Below are 22,635 nucleotides of genomic sequence, written 5' to 3'. Positions count from 1 at the left end.
GGCAACAGCACCCGGCCAGAAACATCGGGCCTCCGTAGAGGCAATAGCGGAGGCTTCAATAGGCCTGACTTTGGGAGAACTGGGGATGGGGACTGGACATTGTGCCTTTCCCCACAGTGGTAACCATTGTGGGGGGGATGATTTTTTTTGTGTGTGTGAATAATTTAGTTTGTGTCCAAGATGGCTGTCGGAAGGGAGAGTGTACGCTGGCGCGGTTTAGCTGCCGCTGCTCTCTCTTCACATTGTGTTTTTGATTTTTGTCTTTGGATCGAATTCTGTCTTTAATTTGTGTATTAGTGATGTCTTTATTATTTATTTTACTCCGACTATATGTTTTTTTACAGTTGTTAATTTCTGTAAGGTGTCCTTGGGACTTTGGAAGGCGCCCGCAAATAAAATGTATTATTATTATTATTATTTAAAGCAAACATTTAGCCCGATGGCAAATATGTGGTCCAAAATTGACATTTTGGTCCCAAGCTCATTTGTATATGGCCCAATGTATTTTGAAAGTTTATTATTAATGTACTTGTGTAAGGAATGATTCATTAAAGAATAACACACTCAAATGTTAACCTTACCCCTAAGGAAAATTACTTTCATTATGTTACATAGTTACATTAAACCTTTAAATTCAAAAGATATTAACTCCAAATAGTGTAACATATTCTGTACTTCAATATGTTTTCCTGAGAATAGTTCTGAAAAGAAAACTAGGTCTAACATTACTCAGTTCTTAGATATGGCCATTTCAAAGTTTGCACCAAAAGCAGTCTGAAGTTGTCACTGGCAAAATTGGCAAAAAGTGAACAGCTGGGATATTTTTTGCAATGAGAAAAAAATTAGCTTGATAAGTTTCTAAGTTTTATATATGTTTTAATATAGATGATATGATCTTCACAACCATGTGGAAAATTTAGTGGGTTGCGCATCGAGATGTTAAGAAAAATCACAAATATGCCCCCAAATGCACAATTTTGCATTTATTTCTAGCTCATTGCGTGCTATGATTTCCTGGTAGCGTAATGGAAAGGTAAATCATCAATACAGTTTACATGACCCTCCATGTACATTGTCTTATTACTAGTACTAGCTGGGTTTGGTAATTTGCCCGGGATAATATTAGCCTGAACTGTACTAAAAAGCTTTTAATGGGAGAACAATGTGGACTAAAAATACTCTCCTTCAAAGCTTGTTCCTCCATTTGAATGCAGAAAACTTTAAAAACCTAGGTCATCAAATTTTTTTTTAATTTGTTTGGTTCAGGGTGGTAAACCTAACAAACATAAATATCAAATTATCAGTTTATAAATCACTAAAAAATTAACATTATTGTAGCAATTATCTTCTTGATCTGTGATATATGGTAAGTAAATATTGCAAATGTTCCAAAATTCATACTTACAATTTTAAACACGAGACTGAATGTAATGAATTTAACGTACAGAACAAGTATCTTCAAACTATTTGCTGACAATGCCACAGATAAAACATCCTATAATGGCACAAATTGAGCCTGACAATAAACAACAATATTGCGTTTAATATTTTAAGAATACACTCACTGCATTGCTGCATTCAAAGTTATTTTTAAGTAATTTGGCAAAAAGGTTGGCATGGCATGGTGAGCCTAGGAGTCTGTTTCTGCATTGTGCAATTCTATGACATTGAGATTGACAGGCCATCTGTCTCTTTTGGTATTAATTGGGTGAGAAATGTGGGCCAATACAATGAGCCCAATCTTCTGAATTTTTAATATCCACCTGAACCATCATAGAATCTTTAAACACAGAAACATGTAATTTGACCAAAGAACTCTACGAGGTTGTTTATCCAGTCCTTTAAATTCATGAGTGTAGACAGATAATTTAACATGTGTTACAACCGTACACTTGTCATCTCAGTTATTGTAATCTTAGAACTACTTGGATGGGAATATGTTCTTAATAATACTCTGGGACAGAATAGAGGTTGCATTATTCTACATATAATTATGCTGGCACTGTTCCATTCTCTACCAGTGACTTCCTTTTGCTTGATAATATTAACTCAATATTACCCAATATTACTCCACTCCCCCCCCCCCCTCCCCTTCTCCCCCCCCTCTCCCCCCCTCTCCCCCTCCCCCCCCCCCCCCTCCTCTCCTCCTCTCCCCCCCTCCTCCCCCCCCCCCTCCTCCCCTCTCCTCTCCTCCCTCCTCCCCCAGTCTCCCCCCCTCTACCCTCCCCCTCCCCTCTCCTCCCAACTCCTCCCCTCTCCTCCTCTCCTATCCTCTCCCCCTCTCTCCCCCCCTCTCCTCCTCTCCCCCCTCTCCTCCTCTCCCCCCCTCTCCTCCTCTCCCCCCCCCCCTCTCTCCTCCTCCCCCCCCCTCTCTCCTCCTCTTCCCCCGCTCTCCTCTCCACCCCCCCCCCTCTTTCTCCCCCCCCTCCTCCCATCCCCTCCCCCCCCCCCTAAACCCCCCTCCCCCTCCACACATCTCCCTCTCCCTCTTCCCTGCTCCCCCCCCCCTCCTTTTTAGCGTGAGTGCGGGGGGGGGGGGGGGGGAATTACAGACCAGTGCATGCTGCTTCCCCCCCCCCACATCGGTAGTGGGGAAACTGCTAGAGTCTGTTATTAAAGATGGGGATAGCAGCACATTTGGAAAGTGGTGAAATCATTGGACAAAGTCAGCATGGATTTACGAAAGGTAAATCATGTCTGACGATCCTTATAGAATTTTTCGAGGATGTAACTAGTAGCGTGGATAGGGGAGAACCAGTGGATGTGGTGTATCTGGACTTCCAGAAGGCTTTCGACAAGGTCCCACATAAGAAATTAGTATACAAACTTAAAGCACAAGGCATTGGGGGTTCAGTATTGATGTGGATAGAGAACTGGCTGGTAAACAGGAAGCAAAGAGTAGGAGTAAACGGGTCCTTTTCACAATGCAGGCAGTGACTAGTGGGGTACCCCAAGGCTCAGTACTGGGACCCCAGCTATTTACAATATATATTAATGATCTGGATGAGGGAATTGAAGGCAATATCTCCAAGTTTGCGGATGACACTAAGCTGGGGGGCAGTGTTAGCTGTGAGGGGGATGCTAGGAGACTGCAGGGTGACTTGGATAGGCTGGGTGAGTGGGCAAATGTTTGGCAGATGCAGTATAATGTGGATAAATGTGAGGTTATCCATTTTGGTGGCAAAAACAGGAAAGCAGACTATTATCTAAATGGTGGCCGATTGGGAAAGGGGGAGATGCAGCGAGACCTGGGTGTCATGGTACACCAGTCATTGAAGGTAGGCATGCAGGTGCAGCAGGCAGTAAAGAAAGCGAATGGTATGTTAGCTTTCATTGCAAAAGGATTTCAGTATAGGAGCAGAGAGGTTCTACTGCAGTTGTACAGGGTCTTGGTGAGACCACACCTGGAGTATTGCGTACAGTTTTGGTCTCCAAATCTGAGGAAGGACATTATTGCCATAGAGGGAGTGCAGAGACGGTTCACCAGACTGATTCCTGGGATGTCAGGACTGTCTTATGAATGAAAGACTGGATAGACTTATTTTTATACTCTCTAGAATTTAGAAGATTGAGAGGGGATCTTATAGAAACTTACAAAATTCTTAAAGGGTTGGACAGGCTAGATGCAGGAAGATTGTTCCCGATGTTAGGGAAGTCCAGGACAAGGGGTCACAGCTTAAGGATAAGGGGGAAATCCTTTAAAACCGAGATGAGAAGAACTTTCTTCACGCAGAGAGTGGTGAATCTCTGGAACTCTCTGCCACAGAGGGTAGTTGAGGCCAGTTCATTGGCTATATTTAAGAGGGAGTTAGATGTGGCCCTTATGGCTAAGGGGATCAGAGGGTATGGAGAGAAGGCAGGTACGGGATACTGAGTTGGATGATCAGCCATGATCATATTGAATGACGGTGCAGGATCGAAGGGCCGAATGGCCTACTCCTGCACCTAATTTCTATGTTTTTATGTTTCTATGATTTCTCTCTCTCTCTCTCTCTCTCTCTCTCTCTCTCTCTCTCTCTCTCTCTCTCTCTCCCCCTCCCATTAGTGTGAGTGGGGGGGGGGGGGGGGGGGGGGGGGGGTAGTTAGTGTGTGACGGTGCATGCTGCTTCCCCCCCCCCACAACCGCACTTCGGGGGAACAGACCCAACGGGTCTGCACTTGGTCTAGTAAGTAATAAAACTTGCAAGTGTGGTATATCAGAATGAGGTGAAAATTTTAAGTAGTGTTATATATTTTCCTCCAATCCTTTCTCCACATTTTTAATGTCGATTTGCCATTCTTGATTAACCAGTGAGCACTGTGAATGCCAGTCCAAATCAGAAAATTAAACCCTACACTACAGAAGGCAGTGAAGAAAGCTTATGGAATGTTGGCCTTCATAACAAGAGGATTTCAGTATAGGAGTAAAGAGATTCTTCTACAGTTGTATAGGGCTCAGGTGAGACCACATCTGGAGTATTGTGTACAGTTTTGGTCTCCTAATTTGAGGAAGGACATCCTTGCGATTGAGGCAGTGTAGCGTACGTTCACGAGATTGATCCCTGGGATGGCGGGACTGTCATATGAGGAAAGATTGAAAAAAGTAGGCTTGTATTCACTGGAGTTTAGAAGAATGAGGGGGAATCTTATAGAAACATATAAAATTATAAAAGGACTGGGCAAGCTAGATGCAGGAAAAATGATTCCAATGTTGGGCGAGTCCAGAACCAGGGGCCCCAGTCTTAGAATAAAGGGGAGGTCATTTAAGGCTGAGGTGAGAAAAATCGTTTTCACCCAGAGGGTTGTGAATTTATGGAATTCCCTGCCACAGAGGGCAGTGGAGGCCAAGTCACTGGATGGATTTAAGAGAGAGTTAGATTGAGCTCTAGGGGCTAGTAGAGTCAAGGGATATGGGGAGAAGGCAGGCACGGGTTATTGATAGGGGACGATCAGCCATGGTCACAACGAATGGTCTCGAATGATCTCCCCCTGCACCTATTTTCTATGTTTCTACTGTTAGTAAGGCTTTGGCGAGCATGCAGAAGAGACATACCAAAATGATTTTAGGTATGATGGATTTTAAGTATGGATATATACATATTGGAGAAGCTAGGATTATTGTCCTTGGAACTAAGAAGTTTACAACTAGAACTGACGGAGATATACAAGAGAGAGCTGGATAAGTAACTAAAAGGAAATTATATTCAGGGCTGTGAAGAAGGAGGAAGGGAAGTAGAATTAACTTGATTGGATATACGCCCATTGCAGATTCAACGGGACAAATGGTTTCCTTCGGTGTGTAAACAATTTGTGATATAAATAATTTACAGCACAAAAATTGTGTCCATAAACCTTCTCCCATTCTTCTAAATACATCAAGAAATTCATTTATCATTTTCTCCACCTGGGCTTCCATATTTCCCCTTAAGTGTTTAATGCTATATATATATATATATCAACAGTTCCTTGCGGCCAATTAGTTCCACTTTCTAATGACTCTGGGTAAAGACGTCTAGAAAAGAGGTTGGGAGTTGCCTGCTAAATAAAAGAGAACCAGTCTGTTCAGTCTATCCTAAGCATCACCTGTCCATCAGTTGGTTAGACGCTTACCTCCATCAGATTGTACAGCATCTGCAATTTAGTTTTAGTTTAGTTTAGAGACCCTTCGGCCAACCAGCGATCCCTGCACATTGACACTATCCTACACACTAGAGGCAATTTACAATTTTACCTAAGACAATTAACCTACAAACCTGTACGTCTTTGGAGTGTGGGAGAAAACCGGAGCACCCAGAGAAAACGCACACAGGTCATGTGGAGAACATACAAACAGCACGCATGGTCAGGATCGAACCTGGATCTCAAGCGCTGTAAGGCAGCATCTCTACCACTGCGCCACCGTGCTGTCTTGTGCAGTTGCTTGTGTCTACAAAAGGTGGTAAAACTGATTTCTCTCCTCTTTTTATTTCCAACTATTATTGGTTATTTTTTTCACTTGTTAACCTTTTGTAACAACCACTAGTGTGCTTGGTATGAAAGTTCTGCTTTTTAGCTCCTTCCTGAGTAAGTTCCCCTTCTTATATTTGCTTCTTCAAATTTTTTACTGCCTGACTTTCAGCACTCATTTTTGTTCTTGCTTCTCAACTCAAAGTATTCTTTTATTTTTTCACTTTTTCAGCTTTTCCGTTAATTTAATTGGAATTTCCCCCATTACAACCAATAATGGCGAGGAGGAAAAGGGAATTGACCTGCTCCTGGCTCTCTATCCCAAACACTTGAAAATGATTTCAGGAATCAGTTCCTCACTGGATCCTGAACATTTGGAAAGCAAAAGGTAACAGGGAATGCTCAAAATTAATCATGGCCCAACACCTCCAACTGTACCTTCACCAACTTTTCTCCCACCAACTTCTTGATTGGCCTTGGCTTAAACCCAGCAATTGCCAAAGGAATCTCCTGCCATCCTCATCCTTTCATTGACTACTTATCTAATTACTCCCTGGATCACACCACCCACTCCTACTTGAAACTACCATTGGCTCTGATTCTTCTTGCACAACCTCCCTTGAGCACTGTATCATTTTCAGATCCCTCTCCCATCATCTTCCTTGCTTGCTGATCTAATCTTAAGCTTATGATCACCTGAACCTTGGACATTACATTAGCCATGGGAAACATATTTTGAATTTTGAAAATATGCAATACCCTTTCAGCTATTTCCTGCCTTCCCAAAATAGATTGTATGCAATGGCTTCATTTTATGGTCTTTGTAGAAAACTTATCATACAAATCACTTGTGTCCATTAAAAGGACAGTCTGCACACACACAAAGGGCTGACTGGGTAGCTTCAGAATTAACTGAATTATCTTCTAATGTTCATAATATACTTAAACTGATGGTATGTTATTTTCAGCATTTAACTGCTGACATTATTCAATTGATGTCTTAGCAGCAACATAGCTGGCAGCATTCTATTGGTAACCGTTCTGATGCATTGCAGAGTTTACAGCAACGCCAGCAGCTGTCGAACCAACGTCACTTACCTCTGTACAATGAAGGATGAGGATTCCTTTCAACAGTATTAGAATGTTCAGAATCAGATATAACGGGGAAAAAACTTTGAAAATCATAACATTTCTCAGTAAAATTAGGCGAATGACTTTCCTGTTTCATCTTGTATGTGAGTTTTGAAGTCTTAGCTACTTTGCAGTTCACAAGGGAGGCTAAGCTTTGTTCTCACAGCAGAGGTGTCCGAAACCAGTTTAGGATATGGGATAGGATGTATAAAGGGATCTTAAGAAGATGTTTCTCGCCCAGGAGGTTGAAATCTGCTCGAGGTGTGGTGGAGGATGAGACTGTCAAAAGATTTAGAAATTATTAAAACAAGCACTTGAATTGTCACGGCATCATAGACTTCTGGCCTACTAAACCGGATTAGAAAAGATGGGTACTTGTTGGTCAGCTTGGCATGAACATGGCAGGCTGAAGGTCCTGCTTTTTTCCTGCATTACTCCCTGACATTATACTGAGTTTACATTGTTGAAGGTTGTGCAATTGACTAAAAAGACAACCGCCCATTAATTAATACATGTTTTAACATGTACTGCTAAGAATGAATTGACTGGAACTTTTAAAGGTGAAACAACTTTAATGTATGACTGTGAGATAAACGTATTCAGCACAATACAAGCAGATGCCATAAAGATCAGGATAAAATAAATTTATTAACTGGAATTAAATGCAAATATTGGATAGTGGTGGAATTTGTATCACAAAATTGAAAGATTGTGGGTATAAATTCAGCGGCATAGTTTTGAATAAAAAGCCCAGGCTGGCACACCACCGTGCACTGATAGATTACTGCATTACTAGAAATGCTGTCTTTTGGGTGAAGTGTTAAAGCTGAATGTAAAAAAAAAATCAATGGTGCTATTTAATGGAAGCACAGAAAGATCCTCAGAATCATCCTGGACCCAATCTTTTCACTACAACGAAAACCAAAAAGTCATTTCCTGGCTATTTTATTTAATTTAGGGTACATACTGCACGTTTATTGGCTACTATGTTTCCTGCATTAGTACATGAAATATATTACAAAAAATATATATTAATTGTAAAATGCTTTGAAACATCCGAGGAGAAAGGTTCTAAATTAAAAATGATTTATTTATCGAAGGCAAGGTAATATTTATGACATTGCAATTGGCCTTCAATAGCCAAGTGGTTTGTTTGCAGGATACAAACAAAAATTAGTTGGGCATCTTATCATTGCCTAGTGACTCTTCCAGAAATTGTATGTGGAATATTTATTTTTCAATTTTGTGAATTGAGCAATAAAAAAAACCCCAACAGAACACAAGTCAGGGAGTTTCTGTTGTTGGAATGCTTATCATCATATCATCTATATTACTAAAAGTTTGATCTTGACCACTTCCTGTTGTTATGTATATTGATTTTAGAAAAAACGCTGCCACTCCCTGCTGTGACTTTTGGCCATCTTACTCAGAGTCCCCCTCTGCTCATCAGGTGCAAAGGATTGTTCCCATCGATTAAAAATAAAAGAGTTATTAGTTTTTAAAAAATGTTGAGATTCTCTCTCCTGAAGGCCACGCCCCTTCTGGAGGGACTATAAAACCCAGAAGTGTTGAGTGCCTCAGTCAGTCTCTGCAAGATGGGGGAGCGAGAGGGTCACGTCTCTCAGTCTGAGCTGTGAATAACACTGAACACGTCTACTAAACTGTAAGTGGTTTTACTGACCTGTCAGTGCCTGTAATGTGATTTGAAAATATAGTTTGGAAATGCTAGTTTGGAAATGCTAAAGCTGTGTTGCCTTTGGTTTGGAAATGCTAAAGCTGTGTTGCCTTTGGTTTGGAAATGCTTAAGCTGTTATGCCTTTGTTTTGAAAATGCTAAAGTTGTGTTGCCTTTGGTTTGGACACGCTGAAGCTGTGTTGCCTAATTAAAGTTGCCTTGCCCAATTAAAGTTGCCTTGCCTATTTAAAGTTGCCTTGCCCAATTAAAGTTGCTTTGCCTAATTAAAGTTGCCTTCTATATAATTAAAAGTCTAATCTTGACCACTTCCTGTTTGCGCTTTATATTGATTTTAGAAAAAACGCTACCACGTACGGCTGTGATTTTGGCCAACTTACTCAGAGTCCCCCTCCGCTCATCAGGTGCCAAGGAATTTTCCCATTGATGAAAAATAAAAGAGTTATTAGTGTTTAAAAAATGTTGAGATTCCCTCTCCTGTCAATCACACCATGAAGGCCGTGCCCCTTCTGGTGGGAGGGACTATGAAACTTGGAAGTGTGGGCATGGCTCAGTCTCTGCAAGAAGAGGGAGGGAGAGGTCACGACTCTCTGTCTTTATTGACCTTGCACCCTGCTTGAAATGGTATGAAACTGCACTTGAATTTGGTGGCCTTGCAACCTGCTTGAAGTGGTAAGAAACTGCACTTGAATTTGGTGGCCTTGCACCCTGCTTGAAATGGAATTTCAAGGAATAGCCGTGAGTCAACTGCCAGCCCACCAGCCGTGAGTGAGTGAGCTGCCAGCACAACAGGCTTGAGTGACTGAGCCGCTAGCCCAATAATCCATTCTGCCCACAATGTCCATTCTAGCCGTCTGGAAACCAGTCCCTTCAGCCCACATCACCCATATACTAGCGGTCCAGAAAGCCCCCCCCCCCCCCCCCCCCCCGACTGGCCACCAATATTGGAATTGGTGGAGAGGTGGAATATTGCATTGGGGGACCAGCCCTCCTGTGTGATGCTGGGCCCACATAGTCTAGTATACTTATTAAAACTCTGTGTGTGTGTGAACTAAAATTGTTCACAAATATGACTTTTTTTTCCAAATCGAATCGCTGGCCAGTTGATGACGTAACAATGCCTTTGCTCGTGGCCCACCCAGCCAGTGGCCCGGCCCCCCCCCCCCCTCGGCTCTGGATTAAAGCAGCTGCTGTCAAGACGCAGGCGCACTGTTTTTCACGTGTTACGCCACCACCCTCCCCCCCATACCCGTTGGGGAAGTCCAGAACAAGGGATCACAGTTTAAGGATAAGGGGGAAGTCTTTTAGGACCGAGATGAGAAAAACATTTTTCACACAGTGAGTGGTGAATCTGTGGAATTCTCTGCCACCGAAGGTAGTTGAGGCCAGTTCATTGGTTATATTTAAGAGGGAGTTAGATGTGGCCCTTGTGGCTAAAGGGATCAGGGGGTATGGAGAGAAGGCAGGTACAGGATACTGATTTGGATGATCAGCCATGATCATATTGAATGGCGGTGCAGGCTCGAAGGGCCGAATGGCCTACTCCTGCACCTATTTTCTATGTTTTTTATTAGCTTTCTTCCCAAATTTATGAAAAAAATATGACCAAGCCAAATAGGAACATATCAGGAGTTTAAAACTTGGATACATATATACATTTTAGGGTATTTTTTGAAAGGATAGCTAGAGAGATGAACATGCTTAGTTTAATTGCACACATATCCTGGAATGCGTCAATTAATCTTTTCTTTGCAGGAAATCCACAAAAATATCTCAGAGAAACTTGGTTCAGATGAAAGTTAATGATTAAAGAAAAGAAAGGTCCTTGACAATATTGCGACTAGGATCAGGTCAGGATCAGTCATGATCTTATAGAACAATATTGCCGGTTTGAGGTGGGGTGGGCATATTTCTGGTGTCCTGCTCAACATTAAGCACTCATCTCTGAAAAGTCAATTGTTAGTCATTATTAATGATACTCTGCAATATCACTGCACAATAAGAACAAAGCATTGTGTTCTTCATCCGTCACCTCCGCATCCAAGCTTTCTTCCATGGGAAGGAGTCCTCACTCCCTAGTGATGACTGTTTCTCCCATCTCCAACGGACCCCATCCTCTTGGACTCCCCCTCATGGCCATCTACCTGCTTTAGACCTTTTCATTTTAAACCACCTCAATATAAATAAACAGTTTGAAGAAGGGTCTCGACTCGAAATGTCGCCTATTCCTTCTCTCCATAGATGCTGCCTCACCTATTGAGTTTCCCCAGCACTTTTGTCTACCTTCGATTTTTCCAGCATCTAGCAGTTCTTTCTTAAATATTTTTAATATATTATCACTTTGGAAACGATCTGTTGACTGAAAGATGCTCCTCAAATAACTTTAATCACTTCTGTATAGTTCCAGAGAGCCATGTTAGAGAACGACAGATGGAAGTCTTTATTCTTATACTTTAAGAGGTTGTGAAGAACAATCTAAAGTTTTGACAGCGTATAGTGCCCTCCATAATGTTTGGGACAAAGACACATCATTTATTTATTTGCCTCTGTACTCCACAATTTGAGATTTGTAATATAAAAAAAACACATGTGGTTAAAGTGCATTTTCAGATTTTATTAAATGGCATTTTATACATTTTGGTTTCACCATGTAGAAATTACAGCTGTGTTTATACATGGTCCCCCCATTTCAGGGCACCATAATGTTTGGGACACATGGCTTCACAGGTGTTTGTAATTTCTCAGGTGTGTTTAAATGCCTCCTCAATGCAGGTATAAGAGAGCTCTCAGCACCTAGTCTTTCCTCCAGCCTTTCCATCACGTTTGGAAACTTTTATTGCTGTTTATCTACATGAGAACCAAAGTTGTGCCAATAAAAGTCAAATAAGCCATTATGAGACTGAGAAACAAGAATAAAACTGTTAGAGACATCAGCAAAACATTAGGCTTACCAAAATCAATTGTTTGGAACATCAAGAAGAAAAAGAGCTTACTAATTGCAAAGGGACTGGCAGGCCATGGAAGATCTCCACAGCTGATGACAGAAGAATTCTCTCCATAATAAAGAAAAATCCCCAAACACCTGACCGACTGATCAGAAACACTCTTCAGGCGTCAGGAGTGGATTTGTTAATGACCACTGTCATGAGAAGACTTCATGAACAGAAATACAGAGGCAACACTGAAAGATGCAATCAACTGGTTAGCCGCAAACTTAGGATGGCCAGGTTACAGTTTGCCAAGAAGTACTTAAAAGAGCAAACACAGTTCTGGAAAAAGGTCTTGTGGACACATGATACAAAGATTAACTTATATCAGAGTGATGGCAAGAGCAAAGTATGGTGGAGAGAAGAACTGCCCAAGATTCAAAGAATACCACGTCATCTGTGAAACACGGTGTGGGGTGTTATGGCCTGGGCATGTATGGCTGCTGTAGGTACGGGCTCACTTATCTTCATTGATGATATAACTGCTGATGGTAGTAGCATACTTTCTGAAGTGTATAGACACATCCTCTCTGCTCGTTCAAACAAATGCCTCAAAACTCATTGACTGGCGGTCTATTCTGCAGCAAGAAAATAATCGCAAACATACTGGTAAAGAAACAAAGGAGATTTTCAAAGCTAAAAATTGTAAATTCTTGAGTGGCCAAGTCAATCACACGATCTGAACCCAATTGAGCATGCCTTTTATATGCTGAAAAGAAAACAGAAGGGGACTAGCCCCCAAAACAAGCATAAGCTAAAGATGGCTGCAATACAGGCCTGGCAGAGCATCACCAAAGACACTCAGCAACTGGTGGTGTCCATGAATCGCAGCAGTCATTGCATGCAAAGGATATGCAACAAAATACTAAACATGATTACTTTCATTGACATGACATTGCAGCGCAGATCATAGGTCACTCGCGATAAACATTCTCGGCAGCTGTGCTGCTGCATGAATACAGACCTGCATTTCTCCAAGCTGGCTGTAAGCCTGGGATGCAACTACAAAGGGCCGGTGTCCCGTCAGTCCAGGGCTGTTGGTTAACCCGGCGGGACAGGCTGAATTGAGCGGAAGTTAATGCTTCTTCTCCGCGCTGTCTGTAAGCCTGGGCAGACACTGCAACAGGCCGGTGTCCTGTCAGTCCAGGGTCACCCCGGACATCTCCGGCCGACCCCGGACAGGGATGGGACAGTTTGGAGGGTGCGGGGACGGTACAGTAGCAATTCAACGGCGCTTGCAGCGCCGGAGACCCGGGTTCGATCCTGACTATGAATAAAACGCAGGTCTGTATACATGCAGCAGCACAGCTGCCGAGAATGTTTATTGACCTTTGACAAATCCCATGATTCCTTGCGTTTTTAGGAATACTGAACTCGCTTATTTAATGGACAGCTTTTTCTGTTCATTAACCTTCTCTTGTTACCCACACTAGAGAAAAAGTTGATGTTTTAGATTAATGTAAAAATTAAGAAAAATGTTACTTGTGAGAGTGGGTTGGCATTTTACCACGTAGATTGTAGATTATTTGGTAGATTGTTCATGAACTCCTCAGCTAACACATCTTCCTTTCCCCTTTTACTTACCCTTCTTACCTCCTTAAATTTTGTTTTATTTTTTTTGCTAGTTTTGAACAATAGCCATTTAATTTTGATGCTTGCTTATTTTCTCTTTAATAGACATCGCTTCACCCATTCACAAGATCAGAAGAAAATAGGCTACCTGGCACATCAAACCTACTCTGCCATTTAATATTATCAAGAGAAGTGGCCTACTTTCCACTGCTGTGCATGTTGTCCAGAACCTTAATTTCCTTAATCTTTCAAAACATGCTGTTTTTTATTCCAACTTTCTGGTTTCCAATGCATTTTGCTTTTGTATTATGCCGATAACCTCTGCTCTTGCCAGCTGAAAAGCTTTCTTATAGGAAGGTCATAATAGAGTAACATTAGCATTTTTGTTTTTTTTTGGCAGCCTGAAAGAAGTTGGAGACACAAGAGACCGGGGATGTTGGAATCTTGAGCAAAACACAAAGTCAGGAAGCATCTGGGGAGGGAATGGTCAAGCCACATTTCAGGTCAGAACTCTTGTTTAGATTGCTCTGAAACATGACCTGTCAATTCCATCCATAGAAGCTGCTTGACCAGCTGAGTTCTTCCAGCACTGTGTTTTGCTGAAAGAAGTTGGAATAGATTGGAAGATGGCAAGTTGGACAGAAAGAAAATGTGCAAGAAAAAGTCAATTTAAAATAAACTGTTCCACTTGCATTATTAAAGTGCCTGTGAGAAACTTAATCCAAAATGTATGCACCTTTGTCTCTCACAACCAGTTAGTATACCATTTTCTTGGATAACACAGTAAAAGATAAGATACACAAACTTTGATAGTCAAAAGGTTCCATTGGGAATGCAATTCATGATTGGCTCTATAATGCTGAAATCAAAGTTGATTGTCTTCTTGCCATGGAATTAATTGTGCAAGTCAACTTGCACCTAAATGTAATTGTTATTGAACAAAAATATCATAGCGTTTGCCAGAAATCAAACAGAATTTTATAGCATTCTTAAATTAAAGATCAGAATGGAGGGGAGCACTTTCACCTCTTGCAATTGTGCACTTTCTCCTCCACAGTGCAATTGTGCATTTTGCAGTAAACCTTGTTATCTCCCGGATTTTTCTTTTTCAAGTCTCGTGGCCAGTCTCATTTTCAACCCACATAAACTTGAACTCATCCAAAACTCCATTAGGGGCCTGTCCCAACTCCATTCCCAACTCAACAGCCTGCGGTTCGCAATAATTTTCAATTAACACGTTACATTTTCATCGTTTTAAAATTCCTTGCTTCTTCGTGACTCCTAAAATTTCCCCAACTCCATAATGTACCCAGTTCTTATTTCTTATCCGATGCTGGTCTTTGTGCGCTTAGTTTTAATCACTGCATTTATTCCATTATTCGTCGTGCTCCGAGTTGTCTCAGCAATAATATCTGGAATACCTCAGAGGACGTCTAAACTCCGTTATTTTAATTTAAAACGCTACTTGAGGTCTACTCTGAGACCAAGATTGTTAAACAAAGAGTTTCTCTCCTCTTACAGATGCTGTCCATTCCGAATAAAGATGTTACTTGACGAGGTAATTTTGAAAACACTGTTATTTACGACAGTACACAGCAAACCTTATGGCAGAGAAGATTATTTCTAACAAAATGCCCCCGGAGGGATCCCACCTGAATGATATTTATTCTATTGCTGCTAAGCTTGGGGCGGCCTGGCAGCTCCAAGACATCCAACACCTCAATGGCGTCTTGGCCGTAACCCTGGCGGCCCATCAGCTCAAGAGGGTGGAGGCGATTGGTTGCACCAAGCTTGACGGCGCTCGGATGCTCGTGCGCGGTTTCCAGGGTAACGGGCGAAAGGCGGCGGCGCAAGAAGTACTTTGCGAAGCACATTTACGTAAAGTTGTCAAATTCTGTTATATTGTTTTAGCTGTTAGTGATTTATGACAGAAAGACGTCGCGTTTTAACGTTTAATATCTCTCATCCACGACCAACGTTTCTCGACTGGGGAATACACAAGGTACAACATGTAAAGATCAAGGTCCAAAGATGCTGCCCGACTGCTGAGTGTTTTCAACATTTACTGTTGTTTCGGGTTTGCAGAATCTACGGGGTTTCATTTGATTTTCAAATGTATCAATATCTGATCGATTTCATCCATTAACTTATTTTAGACCTTTTTTTAAAATGTTATTTCTTAAGTCCCTGACTGGAAACAAACCTAAGACCTAATTTGCTTTTGCTGTCCATTTTAAACCCAGTGTTTTTGACTCCGTGGGAGACCTTTACAAAATGTTGAATACAGTATAGCTAAGTGAATGTTCTACAAATTATAGTAGCTCCTCGGGCTTCGCTAATGCTTCTTGCACTGGTTTAAAAATATAACTTTAGACGTATGGAAAGATTTTTGCATCAAGAGTGGGGATATGTTTGGACCGATTGCCAAATCTTTATGAAGAATGCAGTGGTGTATAATATGTATTATTATGTATTTATTATTTCATTAATAAGATTTAAAAGAACCATGTTGTGAATTTATACACTTAAAAACATATCAAAGTAATAATTTAATTAAATATGTGGACCAATCATTTGTTACTGAAGCAAATAGGCAATACAATAAAAAAGACAGAGCATGAATTAATTTTTTGGTGAAATGTGTTGGGCAAGAGCTTTGTGTTTCATATTTATTTTCCTCCACATGACCACTTCAATTTTATATCCAATTCAACATTGAAGTGTACTAAATTCTTACTGGACTTGAGAAAATGGATGTGGGGGTGAAGTTACCCCTGGCTGAGGTGTCTGGAACAATGAATTCCAGAATCTCAGAATAAGAGGTCAACCACTAATGAGAGAAATGATAAATAGTTTCTTCACCAAGCTAGCAATTAATATTTGGAAAAAATAAATAAAGATGACAGTGGATGCTTAATTATTCAGTATTTTCACGACACAGATCAATGGGGATTTCTGTAGGAAGGAACTGCAGATGTTGGTTTAAACTGAAGAGAGACACAAAATGCTGGAATAACTTCTCTGGAGAGAATGTATTTTATGGATTAAAGGAATTAAGAATTGTGAAGATTAATGGAACAAACTGATGTTGAGATTAAACCAAGATTAACCACCATTTTATTGAATGGGAGAGCAGACACAAGAGGCTGAACAGCCTACCACTATTTGTGTTTTTATGCAAAGTAATCAGGTCCTTCTCAAGTCCCAAAGGGAAAATGGACCACCAAGGGGGCAGGGGGACTTTTTTTCACACAGTGGGTGATGGGTATATGGAAAAAGCTGCTTGAGGAAATAGTTGAGCAAGGTACAATAACAACATCTAAGAGACATTTGGGCAGGTACATGGATAGGAAAGGTTTTGAGGGATATGGGCCATTCATGGGCTGGATTAGATGGGGCATCTTATCTTGGTCGGCATGGATGAGTGAGGCAGAGGGACCTGTTTCTGGGCTGTTTGATACTATGATGCTCTGATCAATCTTCTGACTCCAAGGTATTAATGTAGTCAATTGAACTAAGTTGATGAGATACCAGAAACATGAGCAAATTTGTCTAGGATATAGGAGACTCCTTTAGAACTTGAGAGACTTTGGTTGTTACAAACTCTTAACTTCTATATTTGGATATTTCCTTTGACATGGAAGAAGGCCATTTCATGATTGAGTTTCACAGTCAAATCCCATTCTCACACTAGTTTTCCTTATAACCTATTCTCTCTACATTCTGCTCACATCACTCTTCTCCAGATTCTTGCATTCACTAATATTGTTTGGTAGAATTTCAGATACAGTTTGAGGGCGAACATCCCATGTCCAAAACCAATGTCTTCATTTTAAATGAAGGTGGACTGGATAAATAAGCTAAGAAATGGATAAGTAATTGAGCATTGAAGCTAATTCATAACAGTCAGCAGAAATGTAATCCAATGAGCTGTAATTGTTATATGGTTATATGGTTATATGGTTAATGAGAAAGAGGGTTTTCATGAGAAAAATAAATCATCTATGGTTGATAAAGGAGGTCAAGAGTAATATTAAATTGTAAAGTAGGGCAACATTAAATTGAAGCAAGGGCTAGCTGAAGTCTGATGGATTAAGAAATGGTCTGAAACCAGGAACACAGAATGGTACCAGTGGATTGGAAATCAGCAAATCTAACTTTGTTCAAGAAGAAGGAAGACAAAAGGCAGAAAATGATAGGACAATCTATTTAACACCTATTGCTGGCAAGATGCTTGAATCAATAATCAAAGAAAAAAATAACTTATCAAACCAAATTAATATTGCACAGTGTACAGTGGTGCAGGTGGTAGAGCTGGTGCTTCACACCACAGGAGACTCTGACCTCGAGTGCTGTCCATGTGGAGTTTGCACGCTTGCTCTGTGACCGTGTGGTTTCTTCCAGGTGCTCAGGTTTCCTCCCACATCCCAAAGAGGTGTGAGTTTGCAGAATAATTGGCCTCTGTAAATTGCCCCTTGTGTGTAGTGAGTGGAAGCATATGTGGGATAATATCAAACCAGTGTGAATGGCTGATAGGTGGTCAGTATGGACTTAGTGGGCCAAAGGGACTGTTTTCATGCTGTACCTCTAAACTAATTTAATGAAAGACAAATCATATTTGACAAATTTGTTTGAGGTCTTTGCGGATGAAACGGGTAGATAGGGGAACCTATAGATGTGGTGTATTGATACTTTCATATGGCGTTTGACAGGTCTGACATAAAATGTTGGTGCACCAGTTCAGAGTTCATGGAATTGGATGAAGTGTGTTAGCATGTTAGTTAGCACACAGAAACACAGAGAGTTAGAATAAAAGGCCATTTTCAGGTTGGAAGTATGTAAATAGTGGAATACCCCATGGTTTGGTTCTGACCTGGAGGTGGTAGGGGGACATAAAGTGTGTGGGAAAGAACTGCAGATACTGGTTTAAATCGAAGGTAGACACAAAATGCTGGAGTGACAGTCTGAAGAAGGGTCTCGACCTGAAACGTCACCCATTCCTTCTCTTGAGAGATACTGCCTGAGTTACTTCAGCATTTAGTGTTTGTTCAGGAGAACATAAAGTATCCAAGTTGTCCAATTGTCATGAAAATTGGTGGAAGGTCACACTGTGATATTTGTCTCTGCAATGGAAGATAGATAGATTGAGTATGGGTGAAAACTTGCCAAATTGAGTTTAGTGTGGGAAAGTGTGAGGTTGAGCACTTGGCTAAGAGGAATCAAAAGGCAGACTGTTGTCTAAATGGGAAAGACCTGCAAATGAATGAGGTGCAGGACCTAATTGTTCTTGTGCATGAATCAGTGTGCTGTACAGTTTTGGCCCCTTTAATTAAGATAGCATAGAAACATAGAAAATAGATGCAGGAGGAGGCCATTCGGCCCTTCGAGCCAGCACCGCCATACATTGTGATTATCCACAATCAATAACCCTTGCCTGCCTTCTCCCCATACCCTTTGATTCCGCTGGCCACAAGAGCTCTATCTAACTCTTTTAACTTCATCCAGTGAATTGGCCTCCACTGCCCTCTGTGGCAGAGAATTCCACAAATTCACAACTCTCTGGGTGAAAACGTTTTTTCTCATCTCAGTTTTAAATGACCTTCCCTTTATTCGTAGACTGTGGCCCCTGATTCTGGACTCCCCCAACATTGGGAACATTTTTCCTGCATTTAGCTTGTCTAGTCTTTTTTTAATTTTATGTTTGCATAAGATAGCCCCTCATCCTTCTAAATTCCAGTGAATACAAGCCCAGTCTTTCCAATCTTGTGCTATTATTTTACAGTACCTTCAATCCTACAATCTCTTAGGTAGACACAAAATGCTGGAGTAACTCAGTGGGTCAGGCAGCATCTCTGGAGAGAAGGAATGGGTGACTTTTCAGGTCAAGACCCCTCCTCAGTCTGAAGAAGGGCCTCAACCCGAAACGTGACCCATTTCTTCTCTCCAGAGATGCCGCCTGACCCGCCGAGTCACTCCAGCATCTTGTGTCTACCTTCGTTTCAAACCAGCATCTGCAGTTCTTTCCTACAATCTCTTAGATTGAGTAATGTTCCTGAGACATATTAAATGTCTTTCACAGTCCAGGTACACAAAATCTACCATTTTTAAATGTTCTGAAGAAGGGTCCTGGCCCAGAACATTGTGTGTCCATGTTCTCCAAAGATGCTCCCTGACTCCAGAATTTGTGTCCTTTTTAGTCTCATAATCTATCTTATCGATGCTTCTCATAATTTTGTATACTTCTATCACATTGCCATTCAGGCTCTTTGCTCCAGGGAAAACAGACCCAGCTATTTTAACCTCTTCTTATACAAACCTCCAATCCAGGCAACATCCTTGTGAATATTTTTTGCACCATCTCTAGCTTAACCACATTTTTCTTGTAATGTGGTGATCAGAACTGCACACAATACTGCAAGTGCAGCCTAACCTATGTTTTGTACAACTATAAGATAACATTCTAACTCTTGTACTCAATGAGGTAGAGATACGCCTCCTTGACCACTCTATCCAAATGTATTGCCACTTTCAGGGAACTACGTATTTGTACCCCTTGACTTCTCAGTTCAACAACACTCACCAGAGTCCTGCCATTCACTATGTATATCCAGTCTCCCAGTCCAGGTGCAAAAAAACATATCTGCTTGGAAATAGACCACAGACCCTGTTTTCTGGGAATGGGGGAGGAAAGGGGAGGAGTATAAGTAATGGGATGAAATGAGAATAGGATTCCCCAGTCTCCCTTGAGCATCCCTTACTAACACATCACCTCAAACAGTTGCATTGGAGGATAAAAATGCACATTTCTGGGATGAGGGGATTGTCCTATCAAGAGAGGCTAAACAGGTCAGGTTTTTATTCTTTAGAGTTTAGAAGAATGAGGGATGACCTTATTGAAACATAAGGTCCTAAAGGGGGACATTGTTTTCACAGAGGGAGAATCTCAAATGAGGGGACATGGTTTCAAGTTATTTAAAACTGAAGTATGTCAAATTTCTTCTCGCAGAGACTGGTTTTATCAGGAATTCTCTTCCCAGACAGGTGTGGAGGCAAGCTCATTAGAAGTTTTAAAGTGGAGATAGATCATTTTTTTGGAAAGATTGGTAGATCGAGGGCTATGAGGATTTGGCAAAGAGAAGTTTGAGACCTAGCATGGACCAGCTGTGATAATGTTGAATGGCAAGTCAGGCTTGAGTGGCCAGGTGGCCTGCTACTGCTCCTATTGTCTTGTATAAAGGGTACTTTATAGTAGATAATTAACTTACCAGTCCACACAGTTTGAGACGTGGAAGGAAACTGGAACACCGAGAGAAACACATGTGTTCATAGGGAGAAGGTGTAAACTTCACATAGATAGCACTTGAGGTCAAGATTTGGCCCATGTTGTGGAGCAGGGGCAGCTGATTGATAAGATAGAACAATGTTTTAAATAAGTATTTAATAATGCACATAGAAAAAATGCTGGTAATACTCAGCTAGTCAGCACCTTTTTCTTTGAGAAACAGTATTAACATTTTGTCTGTGATCTTTCATCTGAAGCATTTTGCTTTCGTAGTTAATAAGATTAGTTTTTGTTTTATCCCAAGATCTATCCCATCCTCCATATCATTTGACTGTATCGCAATCTCATTGCTGTCGTTATTATCCATATCTTTCACACTTCCAAGTTTGATTATTTAATGCAGCTTTTTCTCACTGTCTCAACTTACACCAAACTAACTCTAACTGACCTGCAAGACTTGCAGGTTTTACCTGTAGTTTTCTCAGTTGATCAGAAATTGCTGGCATTGTCTATCACATGAACAATGGCATGAAGTGGACATTTTGCATAATACATTTGATTGTACTATATGTACATAGTAATTACTGGAAATATGAATTAATAATAATGAAGAAAAGGCAAGTTACATTCAGGAATCTCACAAACATTGTGCTTAATAATTATTTCCTTTACTAACAGTGAACAATGGAACAAGACAAATTAGGAACAAGGTATTCCATATTATATTTCATGTTTCCTTATGAAATCAAAGGAGTCTAGGATGGCCTAGAGCAATCCCATCAATCACATTCCCACACATATTTTCCAATAACCTCATCTCTCAACTACCTATTTACAAACATCAAAACCGCTCCCCATACACTGATTTTTCCATCACACTAGGGGCAATTTACAGAGATCAGTTCACTTAACAACTAGCACATATGTGGTAGGAAATCAGAATACCCGTGGGAAAACCATGTGGTCACAGGGAGAATGTATAGGCTCAACAGAGACAGCACTGGAGCTCGATATTGAACAAATATTGCTGAGGCTGACAGCCTGCTGCGCTATTTGCAGTGCCACTGTGCCGTAGATGCAGAAAGTAAAATAGAGAGGAAATGGAAAAAAATGAGACAAAGGAAAATATAAAACAAAAAGCAAAATCAAATGTAATATGATGCGTTATGTATTGGTATGGGTTTGTGGTAAATTTCATGTTAATGGAAGAGTATGTGTGCAAAATATGTAACTATTTTTACTTGCAATGTATCCCCCAAAATATTTTCAAGATAAATTAATTAGCATTTTTGAATATCTTGCTTCAGAAAATTTAATGTTCTCTTATTATGACAAGAATAATGTAAAAAAAGTAATGCCAGGGCATGTACAATTACAAAAAAATAATTTCTGATATTACCAGTAGGCATGAGCTGGGCAGAGAGGAGGGTTTGCTCCTGAAACAGCACTGACAGTCAGCATTTACATTCTTTAAACCATCAAATTAATATTCAGTATTTTGTTCATTCAAAGATATTTAAAAACTATTAAAATTGAAATAAATAGACAAAGATGATAATTTATAATACGAAATAATTCATCAACATTTTTTTCTGAATCAACCATTATCTACATCTGTTCTTGCCAATACCCATTCTTTAGAAACTGATGTTAATCAGTTCAAAAGTGGATATAGGTTTGGCTTCTTGGTCTCGGGATAAAAATGGGACATTTCGGGGTAAGCAAATCAATTGGGCAGTGTTTTGCATGTTCATTGAATGCTTGGTTCAAAGACTAGGTCACTGTAACCCCAATCAGCGTGTTGCCTTTTCTGGATCAGGTACCTTCATATTGACCCTTGTGTTGGAAAGCGCTGATTGCTTCTGTGGTTCCCAATAGAGGTACAGAGATGCATTCCATGTCTATTATCAATGAGTGATTTAGTAGAAAGGTTCTCTGACATAAGAACATTATTGCATGTAATAACGCTTAGTATTTAATTATAATGACGTTTCTCATTTTTTTAAATTTGACTTTGCAGGTTATTTTTCTCTGCATAAAATTGTG

General features: G+C 40.7%; 1 protein-coding gene and 1 long non-coding RNA gene across 3 annotated transcripts in view; one reads left to right on the top strand and one right to left on the bottom strand.

Moving 5' to 3' along the window:
• Positions 1-11,345: 11,345 nt before the first annotated feature.
• LOC129707870 (uncharacterized) lies at positions 11,346-15,053 on the bottom strand. The gene is made up of 2 exons (XR_008725247.1): positions 14,960-15,053; positions 11,346-12,313 (listed from the first exon to the last, which is right to left on the bottom strand). It is a non-coding gene; the product is annotated as an uncharacterized LOC129707870 (long non-coding RNA).
• Positions 15,054-15,173: 120 nt separating this feature from the next.
• The window catches only part of LOC129707869 (uncharacterized), a 31,828-nt gene continuing 24,366 nt past the window's right edge, over positions 15,174-22,635 (top strand). For both annotated transcript variants that reach the window (XM_055653281.1, XM_055653279.1), the window contains exon 1: positions 15,174-15,309. The gene's annotated coding sequence lies outside the window, so the exon portion shown is untranslated. The remainder of the gene's footprint in view (positions 15,310-22,635) is intronic.

The sequence above is a fragment of the Leucoraja erinacea genome, chromosome 22 (genome assembly GCF_028641065.1).
Source record: "Leucoraja erinacea ecotype New England chromosome 22, Leri_hhj_1, whole genome shotgun sequence".
In the NCBI taxonomy this organism is placed as follows: Eukaryota; Metazoa; Chordata; class Chondrichthyes; order Rajiformes; family Rajidae; genus Leucoraja; species Leucoraja erinaceus.
The sequence above is the reverse complement of the archived record's forward strand: the minus strand, read 5'-3'. Positions and strand labels throughout refer to the sequence as shown.